This window comes from Canis lupus, chromosome 34 (assembly GCF_048164855.1).
Source record: "Canis lupus baileyi chromosome 34, mCanLup2.hap1, whole genome shotgun sequence".
NCBI lineage: Eukaryota > Metazoa > Chordata > Mammalia > Carnivora > Canidae > Canis > Canis lupus.
The window spans coordinates 18,342,881-18,360,802 of NC_132871.1; the positions used below are offsets into that span (position 1 = coordinate 18,342,881).

The 17,922-nt window shown below is 36.7% G+C and overlaps 1 protein-coding gene across 2 annotated transcripts in view; it reads right to left on the reverse strand.

Moving 5' to 3' along the window:
* B3GALT1 (beta-1,3-galactosyltransferase 1) overlaps positions 1-17,922 on the reverse strand; it is a 503,619-nt gene that overhangs the window by 251,289 nt on the left and 234,408 nt on the right. The window lies entirely within an intron of this gene.

Here is a 17,922-nt window from a genome sequence, read left to right on the forward strand (position 1 = left end):
CTGGTAGTTGTCTCTAATTTGAACTTAATTTTCAATTACCCAAAAACCAAGGAAATAATGAGATGAGCATGTTTCTCTATGTTTACTAACCATTTGGATAGCCTCTTTTGTGAAGTGCTTAGTCAAACTGGTTGCCAATATTTAAAGGAGTTTTCTATTATTTTTGTTTAATTGATTTACAGGACCTACTAAGATATTTAGGACACGAATTCTCTGTCCATTCTGAATATGGGCCCTAAACTCCAATTTCAGTTTGCTTACAACCATGACAATACCAAGAGCTGAGCTCAGCCTTTGAACTTAGTTATTGGCAAATTCCTCAGTGGAACAAGAGCTGAGGTCTCTCTTTCTTTTTCCCAGGAAGTTCTGACATCACTGCTACCCTTAATTCCAATTTTCATCCCTAGCCTTATTAAAGCACCAGTTTACCACATTCTCCTTGGCCTCTCAGCCCATGTCACTTAAGCAATGGCAAACATTTTGGGTTGAAAGGCAGAATACAATTCCAAGTTCACTTGAATGCATTTCCTTTTTCTGCTGGATCTTACAAATCCCACTGGCTGTCTTGTTTGCTCTCCAATACCTCAGACAACTTGGTATTTAAAAAAAATCATTATTGTGCTATTGTAGCTCTTTTTAGAGAGATGGTTAGTTTGATACAAACTATTCTGTGATGTCTGGGAACTGACTCTAGATGTAGGACTCAGAATCTGGATTTGTTTTTTAAATTTAAGCAGAATTTTGCATGTGAAAATATTTGGCAAGGTTGGGGGTGGGGTTGCAGAAAATCCATGATTTTTAATCATTCTTAAAAACATGAGACTAAAAAATCTATTACTGCTGTAATTTCTAGGAGCCCAAAAGAGGCTTAAAAATGTTGTGGATATTTAAAGTAATTCATCCAGATCCTACAAATTTCATATATATGATCCATACTGTAGGGGTAGAAAACTTTCCTTTTATTAATTCTAGGTTCTTTGGCTAGTCTAATAATTAGAATGATTAAAGTGGATTAATAAGAGAAAAGCAAACTCATGTTGTGTAGATGGCAGCCCCATAAGAATATGAAATGCAGAAATCAGCCAGATGATTGAGGCTTCTGTAACATCTTGAGCCAAGGAAAGGGGTGGGAGTCTGGGAATCCAAAGAGAAGGAAGGCCATTCACAGGAGGGCAGAGGAGGGGTTTGGAAAACAAAACTGACCTATTATACAGGTAAGTTTCTTAGGTAAAAAAGGTATCTCTAGTAAGAGTTTTCTTCCTAGGACAGGCCCTCTCTTTCCAGTGTAAATTTAGGCAGGTGGGTGGGGGGAGAGTGGTGGAGAAGTAGTGTTTTTCCTGAATGTGCTGAGTTATAAATACATTCAGATCAAAATAATCTTTATGCCAAAGAACCATATTTTGGGGTAGCAAACTCTATTCCCCTTCAATACTAAAAAAGTTCAGGGTATGCTGCCCTAAAATCTGCCACTCTGACATAAGGGTTATTTTGAGCTGGATGCAATTTCAAAGAACCCAACATACACCCAAAAATTACTGACCTCCCTCTGTCTACCAGGAACAACAGGATGATTCTTCATCACCAGAGGCAACCCTGGACTCAGACTACAGATGGCACCAGAATAATCAACGTAACAAAACTTATTAACTAGCTGTTATCTTCCATTAGTTTCCTCACATATTTACCTTTTCAGTTTACCATCCCTTAGAGTGGAAACCCCCCTTTCCTTTGTCTCATCACTTTTCTAAAAAATGTATGGTTCTTTGCTCCTATACTATAAAAGCCCAAGTTCTAACCAGCCTTTGAGATACTCAGTACGGAGTTCTCCCACATACATCTGTGATACACGTGTTAACAGACTGTGCTTGTTTTTCTCTTGTTCATCTGTCTTTCATCACCTTATTCTGAAGCCCCAGCTACTGAACCTAAGAAAGTATAGGAATTTTTTCCTCCCCTAATTTTGGCAACTAGATGAGATGCCTGGGACATCCCACTAACCCCAGAGGCTACAGTAAATCTTAGGACAACTGACCAAGCAAGTAAAAGGTAAGAATTCTTACCAAAAATAAGTTTTTCTGATTTCTGTTTGTAGGATCCAGGCAAGAAAGGATGGTAACATTTCTCCTTTCCAAATTAGGTTTAAAAGCAAAAAACCTTTGTGTAAACTACTTCTTTGGGGATGGGGCATTTTGGCCAATTGCTATTGATCCGTTTCCTTTCAGGTAGTCATAATTTTCCTTTGCCTTTATCTTCTGTGGCATTTGTCATAAGGAGACTCATAGGGTAAAACACAAGCATAAATCCCATAAGCCTATTGTTTGAACTGGCCTCACTGCCTGGTCAGTTTACAGTTCTCACCAGACCAGAGTTTGTTTGGACAACAAACTTTGCTGTGGGTAACCAATTTAAAAAAACAGATGAGATTCTTCTTCTGTCTTGTTTTATGTCTTGAGAATTTGGCTTGAATCCAGTGAAAGCATACTCTCCCTGATTCCTCTGCTTCCTGGGAGATATAGGTTCTTGGACCTGCATCTGCAGATGGCCATCTGTCAAGATGAGGACCTGAGATATGTCCCTACTGTCTGTGCAAGCTTTCAGGGGAATTTTTCCAAATAAGATGGTCTCAGCCCATAAGGACCTTTATCATCTTTTCCCTATGTTGCCTTGTCAGTGCTGGAAAAACCTCATGCCTCAATAGCCTACCAAGCATCATAGACTAATGGCCCAGTGACTGAGGCATCTCATTTTTGTGGGAGACTGAAGTTTTCTTACTATCTGGGGGTGAAGTCTGTTTTCTTTTATTATCTTTGGAAGTGACCTTTCTGGGCTATGGAGGCTGCATCGTTGGCACCCACTCTACCTCTTGTATCCATGTGAGCATTTATTCTAAGCTTGGAAAGTTGCTTCTGGGTCTTTCCATAAAAAGGCTTTCTGGTTTGTGTTGCAATTATAATAGGTATACCTTTGGTGATCCGATGTGTTGAAGGCTTGACAATAGACCTTTGGTTTGAAAAAAAATATATTTGGAAAATATCTAAAAGGATTTTTAGAGAGCTCTCATCCTAAACAAACCTCTTATTGGTACCTATTGGAAGATCATACTAAACATAAAGGAAAAGAAAGAGAGGGAAGAAACAGGAGAGTTCATTTCCTGGCCCTTAACAAGATTAGAAAGTAGAGTTCAGATTTAGAACAAAAAATCGAGCATTGCAAAAGGCACTAAGGCAGTTGTGAGACAAGTAAGTACTGATAGCCAGGAAATAGCTTTAGTAAAGGTCCTGGGAATACACAGTAAACCTATGTTTACTGTCCCTTATTCTATAACCAGACTCAAACAACTTCAGGCCTTCTCATACAAAACTCTTGGCAAATATATTTTATATCTCCCACCACAAAGAATTCACTGGGCTGTCTACAGTTAAGGGAAAGAAAGACTTCAAAAACAATTGCCCTAGATTTTTGATAATAAGCAAATATGCCCCTGAACTCCTTTTTCTTATGACTTTTTGTTTAAAACATTACTAGTTTAATAAGACTCCATTCTCCTTATGACAGAACGCCATTGAAAACATTGGTTATATTACCAAGACTTTGACTGAAATTTCATATTTAAGAATGATGTTCATAGAATCAGATAGGAACAGACAGATTTAATAAAGTAAGATTTACTTTACAGAGCCAGTGCTTGCAGGGTCTCTTGAAAAAACTGGTCTCATACCTGACTTACAGGGTTCTCAGACTTACAGGTGAGTAAGAAAGATCACTTCCTAGCAGGCCCACGAATTTTAAATTTTTGGGGGACCTCAAGAAGAGAGAAATTTGCTGAATCTATATGTATTAAAGGAAACGTCTGATAGCTACTTCTTAGTTTGACTTCCCAGCCTCAAGAGGCTTTTAAAAGTCGAGTCTGAGATTCCCTAATAAAAGTTCCAGTCAAGGAAAATAGTGTGGAGGTTCCTCAAAAAATTAAAAATAGAACCACCCTATGATCCAGTAACCATATGACTGGGCATTTCCCAATACAAAAACACTAATTTGAAAGGATATATGCATCCCTATTTTTATAGCAGCATTATTTACAATAGCTAAATTATGGAAGCAGCCCAAGTGCCCATTGATGGATAAATGGCTAAAGAATAGTCAGTCATAAAAAAGAATAAAATCTTACCATTTGCAACAATATGGGTGGTTGGGAATGTAATGCTAAGAGAAATAAATCAGTCAGAGAAAGACAAATACCATGCAATCTCATTCATGTGTGGAATTTAAGAAATAAAATAAATGAACAAAGGGGAAAAAATAGAGACAAATCTAGAAACAGATCCTTTACTATAGAGAACAAAAAGATCGTTACCAGAAGTGAGGTGGGTGGGGGGACAGGTGAAATACATGATGGGGATTAACGAGTACACCAGTGATGAGCATTGAGTAATGTATAGAACTGCTGAATCTAAACTAATGTAACATGGTATGTTAACTACACGTTAACATTAAAATTAACATTAAAAACCTAGTAAAATAATATTTATTTAAAAATTTTCCAGTAAAGCAAACTTAAAATAAAAAGAGCCTATATGGCCAATCACTAGTCTTGCTGCAATTTTTTTTAAAATATTTTATTTATTTATTCATGAAAGACACAGAAAGAGAGGCAGAGACATAGGCAGAGGGAGAGGCAGGCTCCTTGAAGGGAGAACGATGTGAGACTTGAACCCGGGTCTCCAGGATCACGCCCTAAGCCAAAAGCAGATGCTCAACTGCTGAGCCACCCAGGCATCCCTCTTGCTGCACTTTAAAAAAAAAAACTTTATTTATTTATTTGAGGGAAAGAAAGAGAGAGAGACTATGAGTAAGGGGGAGGGTCAGAGAGAGAAGCAGACTCTCCGCTCACCGGGGAGCCCCATGTGGGGCTTGATCCCAGTACCGTAAGATCATGACCTGAGCTGAAAGTGGACACCTAACCCACCCCCTTGCTGCACTTTTGTAAATAACCAGGCTAAGTTTAATGAAACTAGGCTCACAGCATAAACAAAGTAGTCTTACTTTGGTTATCTTTTATAGAAATGGGGGTGAGGTGATTGTAGGGAAAAATTCTCTGATTCAATGGAAAATTATAACTTCTCCTTATGTATGTTTAGTATCTTTGAACTATTTTCATCTCTTTGTAAACTGGATCTTGCATCTTTCTGCATTTTGTCAGTGATTAAGGTTTCCCATTATCTCTCATCCTTTTGGTTTAGTGTCACTGAGAACTAAAACCTGAATGCCCAGATCCTTATCTAAAAAAGCCCTGAAAGCTGAAGCTGGATGCATCCATGGTCTGCTCTGAACAATAGCCGTGACTGTGACACTGATGTATATGCCATCAGAAGAGACACTCAAACTACAGAACAGGAAATTCATTGGATCCCCACTATTTGTTTTCACTTTATCATCTAAGAATGTTTCAAGACTTTCATCTAGAAATCTTGATTCCCCGACTTCTGGATTCAAAAACTGAGTTTAGAGTTTGTTCTAACCATTAAACTTTGTTTGTATTTTCTTTACACAGAAATGCCCCCTCATTAAATGCTTGAATGCTCACATCCTATCAAGGCCTCATTTAAGTGGGTGCCCTCTTCTCATCTGTACCACTGCCTCCAGAAATGAGACACAATTCTTTATCTGGACTGACCTATTCCCAGGACTGATAGACTGTTCAGTAAGATATGGAGCAATGTACTTAGATTTGTTTTTTCTGCTTTTTCCAATCTTTGTTTTTTGGCTCCTTTACAGATCTCTTATCATACAACTTTTAACTCAGATCTCCCTCCCTAGCCACCAACATGATTTTTATTTTTTTATTTTTTTTTCAACATGATTTTTAATATACAAAACTTCTTAAATTTTCAAATGGGAGAGTGAAGGGGTTTGGAGTATGCTACCCTCAAAGTATGCCACTCTGACATAAGGGGTATTTTGAGCTAAAGGCAATAGAAAAGAAGCAGACACACATTCATTCACTCTCTCTCTCTCTCTCTCCCCCCCTCTCTCTTTCTTTCCTTCTCTACTAGAAAGGGAAGGGTGATTTTTAATCATGGGAGATAACTCTAGGCTTTTATCAACTCAGAGACAGCACTGAGTGGAATCTCCATAACAAACCTTACTAAAAAAACCCTTACCTTCCATTAGTTTCCCTATACATTTATCTTCCCACAGTTTGCCACCTCTAAGAGCTTAGACCCCTTTTCCTTTGTCTTGTCACTTCTTTAAAAATTTATTCTTTGTCTAGATATTATATAAACCACCCTATTGGGTTACTCATCCCTTAAGTCTTCCACTGCACGTATTAAAAAGATTCTGTTTTTCTCTTGTTAATCTTGTTTTTATCAGTCTAATTTCCAGAGATTTAGTTAGAGATTCTCACAGGGTAGAGGAAGAATTTCTTTCTCCCCTACAATTCCAAACATAATGTCTGAAGTATACTGACAGCAAGTTTTAAAACATTGAGAAATCCAAGATAACGTTCACACTCTGGAAAAATGAGCAGTAGTTTGAGGTACTGATATATAAGATGGATGTTGAAAATAGAGTAAGGTGAAAGATATAATATTTGTAAATACATATTGGTGCATTGCGATTTATCCTTTAGAAAATATTCTTTTATCCTTCTAACATGTCAGAGAAGGGGTAACTATTTGATGCTTTTAACAAAAATAATGACCTTGACAAACAAAAGAGAGCAGGGAAAGAGAGGAAAAGGAGGATGAAAATAAAAGAGAATAAATTTCTTAAATTTCTTTAATATATCAACAGGAATGCCTAATCATGAGAGTGACAGATCATAGAATTTCTTCCTTAATGTAGAGAAGATGTTCCATTTTCAAATACATCATGAAGCTTGGAGTCATATGATAGGAGGAGAAAATGGCATAGAGAAATAAAAGAAAAGCCTGCTCCTTGTCATTTAAGGGATAGTAAAAAAAAAAAAAAAAAAAAAGTGGAAAAAACAGTAATAAAGATAAAGATGGTAGAGTGTCAGACTCCTGAGCCCAAATCTTGCTTCTTTAGCTGAAGCTGCAAGTGTGCTACAGATATTTAAGGCAACATTGAGAGAAGAAGGATTCTTGTCTGTCTCTCTCCCTGATGGCGCTCTGAGAAAAGCACATAGTGTGAAAGACATTCTTTCCAACGGGGAGCTGCTGCATTCCAGGGTGGGATGGCATGGCCAAGCATAGAGTATTCTCTAGCCTCAGTGCCCACATGGCAGGAATGCTGGTGGAAAACCTGTGGGCCACCTTGGTGAAAGTTCAACATGAATATGAGACAGGTTAGCCATCATCCCTGTGCCTTGATACAGACAAGAGAAGTTAGACCAAAGATGTAGAAGGTTCTCCAAGTTCTACAGGAGGTCCTTGTAGAATGCCCAGAGATGGGCCTGCATCGGTCATTTGTTTGTATCCTCCTTCCTGCCGGTACAAACCCAAGGATTAGCAGGGTGCCTGGAGAATCTCTCCTGGCCAGTGTACAAGATCCTCTAACCCTTCCATCTAGCCCATCTAACCCTTCCATCCTCTAGCCCAAACACCATCTAAGGAAGGGTCAAAGTAAGGAGAGAAAATGAGGAAGCTAATTTTTTTTTTTTTAAGCAGGTAAATCTAGAGAAATTAAATCATTGGCTCAGGCTGTGTTTGGACTAACTTTAGTATGTCTGTACTTTCTACTACTTAGTATGTGGAGGCTAGTGAAATAGATAAGAGCTGTTTTATAAAATAATGGCATTACATTTGCGTGGCACATCTGAATATACTGTGATACATTTGTGAGGCCACTGAAGTATTAACCACAAAGCCAGTTGCATAACATTTATTACTACTGCTAAATCATACCAAGTCTATAAATGTATGGTAGGCAATGGCACTCAGTTTTCAGAACCATTTCAAAATTTTTTGCTTTGGGGTAAGTTTGGAGAGAATAAAATCTCAATGTTGGCTAAAAAGAGAGAAATCTAGCTGGGTTTCAAAATAATTAAACTGGTCAACCAGCTCTAAGATATTAACAGCTGCTATTTTAATCACTAATGAGGTAGTCAGTTCCTATAATCCGGGAGATGGACCAAAAAACATGGGCTTGGTTTTCCTCTCATTTTAAATCAGTTCACTGGAGAAGGGCTATCCTCTATCTTAGTGCCGTCACTCTGCAAGCTGCTGATAACCTGTGGCAGACAGGGAACACTACTGTATCACCGTGACACATATACACAGAGGAGGAAGCACATTGAGTTTAATGGTTATTAACAAAAACAAACACGATGCAGACCTAAGAAATTATTTCTGGGCACTCTAATTTGCAGGACTCACCTGACTCCTAACAGATAAATACATAAATAGGAAGGGTAACTACCTTCTGGATATATTTGGAGTGTGCTCCTCAAACATTTTACAAACTCCTTTATGGTTTTTCAAAAGCCTCTGTGTTCCTGAAAGTAACATTCTGATCTAATGGATGTGACGTTGGTCTTGCAGTACAGTTCTCTGTCATTACTTTTTTATTCATTATTTTCACTTGATATAACTGCATGAATGGCACAGGAGACTTGGCAGGGCTCGAATAATAAAATATCCAGTTCACAAGAACTACGCAATGTAATGATGTCTAAATGTATCTCCTTTTAAAGTAACAGACCGTCCAGCAGAGATATTTTCGTCTGTTTCAGTTGTATTCAAGGCAAGTTTATTTTCCAGTGGGTTAAAAATCTCAAGGAAGAATAAGGGAACAATTATAAATTGTTGACTAAGTTAATAATAAAATAGTCAGTTGGAGAAATATGATTCTAATGATTACTAGCAATTTATCCTAGCGTTTTCAAGGCATATTTTCTTTAAATATTTTGTATGTACCTCTACTACAGCAAATAATATATTATATTGAAATTACTCATTACACAGCTGTTTCTATAGGTAAATGTAGGCATGTTTTGGACAGGGACAGCTTTTACACTCTTATGATGATGCTGTCTGGCATTCAATCAATGCTATTGAATGATAACAAATGATATTTTACTCTGTTAGAATGGAAAACAGGGATCCCTAGGTGGCGCAGCGGTTTGGCGCCTGCCTTCGGCCTAGGGCGCGATCCTGGAGACCCGGGATCGAATCCCACATCGGGCTCCCAGTGCATGGAGCCTGCTTCTCCCTCTGCCTGTGTCTCTGCCTCTCTCTCTCTCTCTCTCTCTCTCTGTGACTATCATAAATAAATAAAAAATTAAAAAAAAAAAAGAATGGAAAACAACGAAAGTGAATCAAATTGGAATACCACTGCATAATTTTAAGAGCTTATTCAGATAAAAAGTTTTGGGATAAATAGAATATAGTATTTCCTAGGCTTGAGCCTAGAATGGGATTAATGGAGAAGAGTACGGTTTATAAAACATGATTTAGAGGCCATTTTGATTTCCTCCCCATTTTTAAAATCAGATATCTCATAATAAAAACTGTAGTGAACATATCTACAGATCTTCCTCTGTACTCCCTTGCAGTTTCCTCCCTTATTTTGCCTCATCATTACAAAGCTAGAAGACTCCTGGAGAGGAAGACCTCTTACTCTACCTTCATCTAGGACTATTACTACATGCTCAAAAAAATAGTACAGAAATTTGAAGGGAAAAATCCAATCTCTCCCCACCCAATTCCCTGGATATTAGGAAGCTTTTTTTTTTTTTTTTTTTTTTAACCAGCTGAAATGAAACTAAGGTAATTGAAAAGCAAGAAACTTTGCAAAAGCTTATTACTATAGTGATGTAGAGACAGGCCCAATAATGAGTACTTTGTGTTTCTACAGGATGGTTGGTAGGGAGGCTGCCCCGGTTCCAGTCTTCCTGAGAAGTCAGATACAATTTTGCACTGGGGCCGCACTGGTTTTCTCTTTGGGGTCCCAAAGCTAGGGAACAGCGTAAGGAAAGGTAAGAGTGGAATCCGGCCTTTGTTTGAAGACTGAGAGAAGGAAGAAGGACAGAACAGGTAAGCGCCCAGTTGGATAAGAGAACTAAGGGAATGGAGAACAAGTGGGTTTCTATAGGAATTAATGCAAAATATGTTTCTAAAAGCATTTTTGTTTCATCACCTAAAGAGATCACACATTTTAGTATCATACTTAATCTATGTAAAAGCAGAAACATATTTTAAAAGTTATCCTTTCATGAGCCCATCTGTGGCTTATCAGAGGACTTGCCTGACCACAGAAGTAGACGCGGGATGATACTGAGGAACTACATCAAACTATTTTAATTTTATTCAACACTATTTTTCCCCAAATTGTGAAGATGCTGCAAAAATGAGCAAAATTTATGAAGTACTAATCTGTTATGTGAGACAGCCTAAATTTAGTTTTAAAAATTGAACTTCACTATTTTTCAATCACCTATATAAAGCCTAGGTACTTGAAAGAAAAAAGAATATACATTTAAAAAATCCTCTAGCCTCTGCCCTTCAGGAGTTGGTTTTCAACAATGTATTAGGTAAAGGCTTGGAACTTGAAAGGCAGAGATACAGCCCTCTAGGAGTGAGAGAGAGACAAAGAAAGCAACAATTATGATAAAATAGGATAAGCACTATGATAAAAGAAGCCCAAGGTATTGCAGCATCAAGGAAGAATGGCTTCCAATTCAGCTAAACTCCTTTTTTTTCTCAGCAATGTATCAAAATGCCAGTTACTACATCTTATATAAAAAGCTTCCTATTTTTGAGGATTTGAATGCAGAGGTTATTAATTCTCATTGAATGTCAGCAGCCCTTGAGGACATTTTGAAAATATAGCTATGTTCAGACTCTCAGGTGAGGCAGAAATCTAGAAATTTCTAGAAATTAATTGTTCTTGGGTGGAGACAGAGCATCAACACTTAAAGGAGAAAAAATAATCTGCCAACTGTTTTTGCTGTGCAGTTAAGGCTCAGAACCAGTTCCTTCTCCAGGTTTTCCTGATTATTATGCAAAATTTTAAAAGAGAATCATTGAGGGTTAGAGTTGCTTCCTATAAAATTTCATTTTAAGAGATGAACAGATTGAGGAGAGGGTCCTGAAACCAAAATTGGGGTCATGAGGTTAAACAAATTCAGGATAGGACATGTAACATTAACAGAGAAAGGCAACGTCATGCTGCAACTAAATTCATTCTCTGAAGACTTATTAGCAGGCAAAGAAAGTCAATGAGCAATGTAAAAAATGATTTAAGCCCTGCCACTGCCATTCTATCTGGGGGCACGCTCTGTCAAAGACTATTTAGTGCTTCGCCCTAGTGCCACAAACTTATCACCATCTGTTCCTTTTGTACGTTCCTCTCGTTCTGCTGAAAGGAAATGCTTCCCACTATATTATTAGGTTTCCTATTATACACATCCCATACTGTGGTTTGAATATCAGAGTTTTGCAAGTAAAAAGCAGCATATTTGCCCTCCAAATGTCCTCACAACTCCCAGGACTTGTTAATTTCCAGAGCATCACTGATTTTCAACTTCTGGGATTTCCCTGAAACATGTGGAAATGGGAGAAAAAGATTTTGCTGAAGCTCACAAGCATACCTACATTCTGACCCAGACTATTTTTGTTTCTTTACCTCTATCAGGACACCTGTTATGATTTTAAGAGAACTCTTATTAGAACATCTGTTTCAGTTGCTCTGCTCTCTGGAGAAAATACATTTATTAGAGAAGATATCTGTACTTGATTTTCTTTTTTTTTAAGATTTTTAATTTATTTATTCATAGAGACACAGAGAGAGAATGAGAGGCAGAGACACAGGCAGAGGGAGAAGCAGGCTCCATGCAGGGAGCCTGACGTGGGACTTGATCCAGGGTCTCCAGGATCACGCCCTGAACTGCAGGCAGCGCTAAACCGCTGCACCACCGGGGCTGCCCCTGTGCTTGATTTTCAAAGTTGAATTTTTTCTCCCACAAAATGTTGCAAGGAAATTTTTGAGTATATTGATGCAAATGGGGAAAATCCTGGCCTCATACTTATTTAGACATCATTCTGGTGGCACTCTAAAATTCAATTTCTCCTTAGAGAAGTAACACTAGGTCTGGGGAACCCACAGTGTGGGCACAACCTATTGCCAGCATTGCATTTTGTTTTGTCCTTGGATAAACTAGAATTTTTCATTAACCAAGCTTCCACATCTATAATTGGGAAATTTTTCCTTTTATTCCACTGAGATGATTTCGGTGTCTTCTTACCACAAAACTAGGCTAAATAATATTGGAATGGCCCCTTCCCTAACTCAGTGCTATGCTTTACAAGCATACAAGACTGATTGCTCACATGCCAATATGATGATGAGTACTCATAAACAGAGAAAAAAATGATAAAATGTATTCACTAACATTTCTGTTGCTTAAGGTTTATGATAGATAATAAATCTCTGAATAGAATTATGTGAGATAGAGAAAACACTTGACTGCTTCATTTATGCAGGGTTTTTATATACTCATTTTCAAAGGACAATGTGAAAAGTGAAGTGTCTAATAAGGTTACAGGGGCAGATTTTTTGTTGTTGTTGTTCACTAGGAAACATCTTGTTTGACTTCTCTTAACATTTTTCGGTAGATTACTATGGGGATTCTAAATTAATTTTGCTAATTAAGAATGCTCTTGAATGAAGTAACCTTCACCCGCTGCTTGATATTTCTCTCAAAACATTTCAGGACCTGTAGGAAATTCATTTCAATGTGTCTAATCCCGGAAGCCATATTTCAAATGAAAAAACATCCTTACGTTACATACAAATCAGAAATATGATTGAACTAAAAGAGGTACAGGTGAGTCAAGAAAAGAAATATATTCATTATTAAAGGCATCACAAAGCATAGATTAAGTGATCAATTAATGCATATGGATTGATTAATTGAAAGCAATGCCTCATTGTTCCACCAATCTTAAACTTTAGCATATTATTCCATCACTTTATACAGATGTTGATGATCAGAATAACAATAAAGGTGTTTGTTTTAGTTGATTGATATACCATTATTAATCTAGTGTTATCTTTCCATTTTATAAATGAGATTCCTGACACACAAAGAAGGGACTTTTTTCAATGTAACTGAGATCCTGTTGGTATCAGTATTAGAATTTCAGTCCTTTGGTTGCAATTTTATTGTCTCCCTATCATACAGGACCTTCTATGTACCAAGCATTTACTAAATACTGTGGTGGGGTAAGTAAGGTGCAGAAGGTGGTGAAAGTATATCATAAAAAGACAAAGGAAGAGATTTCATGATTTGTCCCTTGAGGTTATTAAGATTTCATATTCACTGGTAGCAAAGAGCCATCAGTTTCACAAGCTGTTTGTATGACCAAGTGGTTGCCTGTTCAAGAAGAGAGTACTGGGCAGCCCAGGTGGCTCAGCGGTTTAGCGCTGCCTTTGGCCCAGGCCTGATCCTGGAGACCTGGGATCAAGTCCCACATCTGGCTCCCTGCATGGAGCCTGCTTCTCCTTCTGCCTGTGTCTCTTCCTCTCTCTCTCTCTGTCTCTCGTGAATAAATAAATAAAATCTTTTTTTTTTTTTTTTTTTTTTTTTTAAAAAGAGAGTACTTAGTATATGTGGAGAGGAAGAGGAAAGGGGAGAGCAGACACTGACATGGTGTAAATCCCCACATACTTTAAGCCTGATGCTTCTGGGGACCAGGGATAATGATAGGAAAATCAAAAGTACGATTAGTTTGTTGTTGTTGCTCTCACCAGTAATTCCTCCTTATAAACTGTATGATTTAAGGATGGGTACCATTCATTATACAAGGACAGTAAGAGAATTTTTATTTATGGGGTTTAGGAATTTAGAGACAATTATATATAGTTGAAGGGGTAACTGAAAAACAAAGAGATACACAGATGTATTTCAAATATACCCTAGAAATTAAAAATGTGAACTCCTATTATTAAAATATTTGGGAAACCATTAGAGTCAAGTTATAATGATGATAATAATAATTAATTATTCCACTGGTTCACCCACCTTTGTTCTTTGCACATGGGAGATATAGATATAGATAATCTGCAATGAATGAGTTAATTGAGTAAACCTATAGGTTATAGATTATCTACGTAAAACTTCATTAAGAGATGATTTGGAGATAGGCATTGTTGGTTTCATAAAAATGTATTTCAAAAGGCTTTCCACAATATGTGCCATGATATTCTCATACACAAGATAGGGATGTGTGAGCAGAATGCTAATCTGGCTAAGCAGAGGCAAAGCTGGTTGAACTACTGTATAAAGAGTGTGAGATTAGTGGATCAGTTTCACCCTGGCAAGAAGACCTCTGTTGGTGTGCCAAAGAGCTCTGTACTCAGCCATGTCTTGCTGAACATTATTATGAATGACTTGTATGAAGATGTAAAGAAAATCCTGTCATATTTGCAGATATTATAGAGCTAAAATCTATAAAACAGCATTAGAGTCCTAAAGTAAATGGACAGGCTGGAATAAGGGGCTGAAACTAATAGGACTGGATTGGTGTTCCGGGAAAGTCCCTGTCTAGACTCAAGACAAAATTATAGAGTCAGCCTTTCACCATCTAATCCTGATGTAAAAGGAATAAAGTCAATAATAACAGTGACAATTTTTATTTTAGGCCTTCTAAGTGTTTCTCTGGTACATTTGATGCTTAAAATGGGGCTATGAAATAGTTATTATCATTCCCATTTTATAGATGAGAAAAATGAAAGCAAAGAAGTAAAGCTGCTTTCCGTGAGTCATAGAACTGGAAAGCAGAGAGGAGGTCAGGATGGAGAGCACAAGCCATCTAACTCAAGATACACTGTAAATTTACACAGAAATTCTGCCCTTAGGTTTCAAAAACCAAATACAGAAGCACAGGTTGCTAGAGGAGACATTGTTTAAAGGTCCCTAAGTGAAAGATTTCTGTGACAGGGTTCAACATGAGGTATCAGTGTTGCCAGAATGGTTAATGGTACCTCTAGCGGCATTTGTGGAGAAATTTATCTAGATCAAGAGAAATAACATTCTTGTTCTTCCATATGGTGTCATCCTGCTTCAAATTCATTCATCATCTAATTTTATGCTCTTCACACTTCCTGCATTTACATTGACACTGATAAAGGTACTCAACTCATTAATGAAGAGACAATAACGTAAAACAAAATACGGCACAACTTGAGCTCAATACACAAAATTTGAGAAAATTCGAGCAGTTATTCAATTAATCGAGTTGATGAAAATCGTAATCTAGATAAAGTGAAATTGAAGCTTGTGAACTGGTCCATTCATTTCTTTTTCAATCATATTAACATACAAGTACCACACTGTCATTTGGATCAACTGGATAATCTGGGATGACCTTCATGTTTCCCTAACAACCTGACCTTCTTTCCACATTCACTTCATTTGATCATATATAGTCCCTGTTTTTTTTTTTTTTTCTTTTTAGTTGAATGCTACTGGCTCAATTATTCAATTAAGGGGAACTGAACCTACATTTAGTTGGCTTCCAAATACTCTAGTTTTACTAGAGTAACAATTTTATCAGTTTTAGATTTGAATTTTAAATTCAGACTAGATTTTTAGATTCTCTGCAATCTACTTTTTAAAGATATTTTTTAAATGCTCAAATTGCCCTTGCAGACTTTTCATACAAAATTACGAGGTACATAGCTCATATTTTATGACATCAAACTTAAAATATGTATGCTTTCTCTAATATTCTGAAGATTGAGGGAAACTTCAATTCTGTAAACAAAATAATTTTAGAAGCTAATTTAAAAAAGATTCTGGAAGAAGAGTAAAATTGAAGGCTCAACCCTTTCAACAAGAAAGTTGTACTATAGTCTATTTTGCCACTCTTATATATCTTTATTTTTGTAAACTAATGACAAATTATTTATACAATAGGAAAAGAAAACTTAAATACAGTGTTAGATTACTCATAGTATGCACAGAAGCTTCCTCTCTTGAATCATGTCTCAAGTTGTTTACCTTCAGTCTTTGTTCCCTCCTGATAAGCCAACAGTCATGTTCAGTACACATCTTGCAGATATTGGAACTAGTTATTTTTGAGGCCCATTCATTTATATAATGAACTTCAGAAACTATACATTAAGCAGAAAAATTAAGTACAATAGTCTATTTTTAATCATGAAGACAATACTAATTATAATTCTCCAGATAAACATACATAATTATAGTAATTACAATTCAACAATAACTCACTGGTACTTACTATTATAAACTCATAAACTATTATTCAGTACCCTATAAAATTCAAAATCTAATTGAAAGTGCTAGTTTAGCATAATTCCCACAAGCCATCATTCTTTAATATTCTGGAATGAATGAGGTTTTGGTTGAGCTATTAATTGATACTGACAAGCAATAACCACTGGAATGAAACTGCAATTATGAGTGGCAATTAATCACATTTGCTGTCATCTCTGGTGTCAAACAAAATTCAATAATATTCTAAATAGTTTTCAAAAGTTTATACCTTTTATGTTTCAATTTACTTAATGGAAACCAAAAGCAGTTTCTTGGGATAATCAAGTGATACCCAAATTGTATTTATGTAAAATATGAATATTACATTTTCTTAGTTTAAGAAGCTTTTGTTCTCCTTCTGAAATTATTTTCAGCATTAATCTGTGTTTTTGCACGCTAGGAAAATCTCCTTATGCTCCAACCCCTACCTGCATTATCCCAGCACATCTTTTTGACTCATAGATCACCTTTGGACATGGCCAAAATTGCACGTGTAGTGAAACTCCTGGGAGCAGGAACTTTAGTAGGCATCATTAAGAACTTGAGATCATTTGAGAGGGATCTTTTAGAAGCTTCAATTGATCAATGTCTCTTTGAATTGGGGAAAGGAGGTAGAAGGATTTAATTTCCTTTCCTTCATTTTTTTTTTTCTAATTAACACGGCAACTAGCAATGTTCTTTCTCTGACCTATAGCATTCATACACGGCATCATTTACCCCAACCTGTTCTGTTCAAAAGTCACTGGAGGGCTCCTTAGGCACTAATGCTGTGACCTTGGGATTGAAATATAGCAACGTATTTGTTCTAAACCAAGCAAGATCACCTATTAGATGACCACTTCAAGGACAATATTAGCAACAAAAGAGCCAATCCCAGATAAATGAAGCACTTTAGGCAAAGTGGAGGTTGTGACCTCAACAGGCAATATCTACCAGATATTTAAGCAGATACACAGGCTTACTTCAATATTCATGAATCCCAATTCTTGTTTGCTCAGTGAGACATGTCTACAAGGAAAAAGTCTTGTTTCGTTTTACATGCTTACAGTTTGTGGCAAGTTTAATGTACTGAGATAGTTAATCCTCAATAAACTAAGAAAAGAAATAAAGCATCTGTTCACTCTAAGCTCCAAATTTGAAAAATGTTTTCTGGAAGGGTCTTCCATAAAGCTGAAAATGCCAACAACTTAAAAATAAAAAAGGATTTATGTGCTATAATTAAAAACTTGAATAGACAGAGCAAAGTTACTTATTTAGAAATATTTCTAAATGCATAGCATTTATATATGTTTCAGGGAATGTTAGTAAAGTGAAGGGACTTACTAGCAAGCAGACAGAGAAGAAAAGAACATTATACTAATTGCTGACACTAATAATGTAAATAGAATGACTTTCACTTTAATTATTCTGTTTTTTCCCTTTACTTCTGTTTCTGCTAATTGCATTTATGCTCATTATTGACTTACAATAACATAAAGAAGTAATGGTCAAGACTTAGATTTCATGCTGTTTGAAAGCTGCCTCAATATAACATGACCTTTTCTTCCTTGGTATTTACGGTTCTGACACAGCTATGTTCTGGCATCTTTTTGTTTGTTTCTTTCAAAAGTTATTTAAGTTCTACTCTGATTTTGGATTCGTTTCTTTCTCTTCCTTTTTCCTGCTGTTTTCATAAT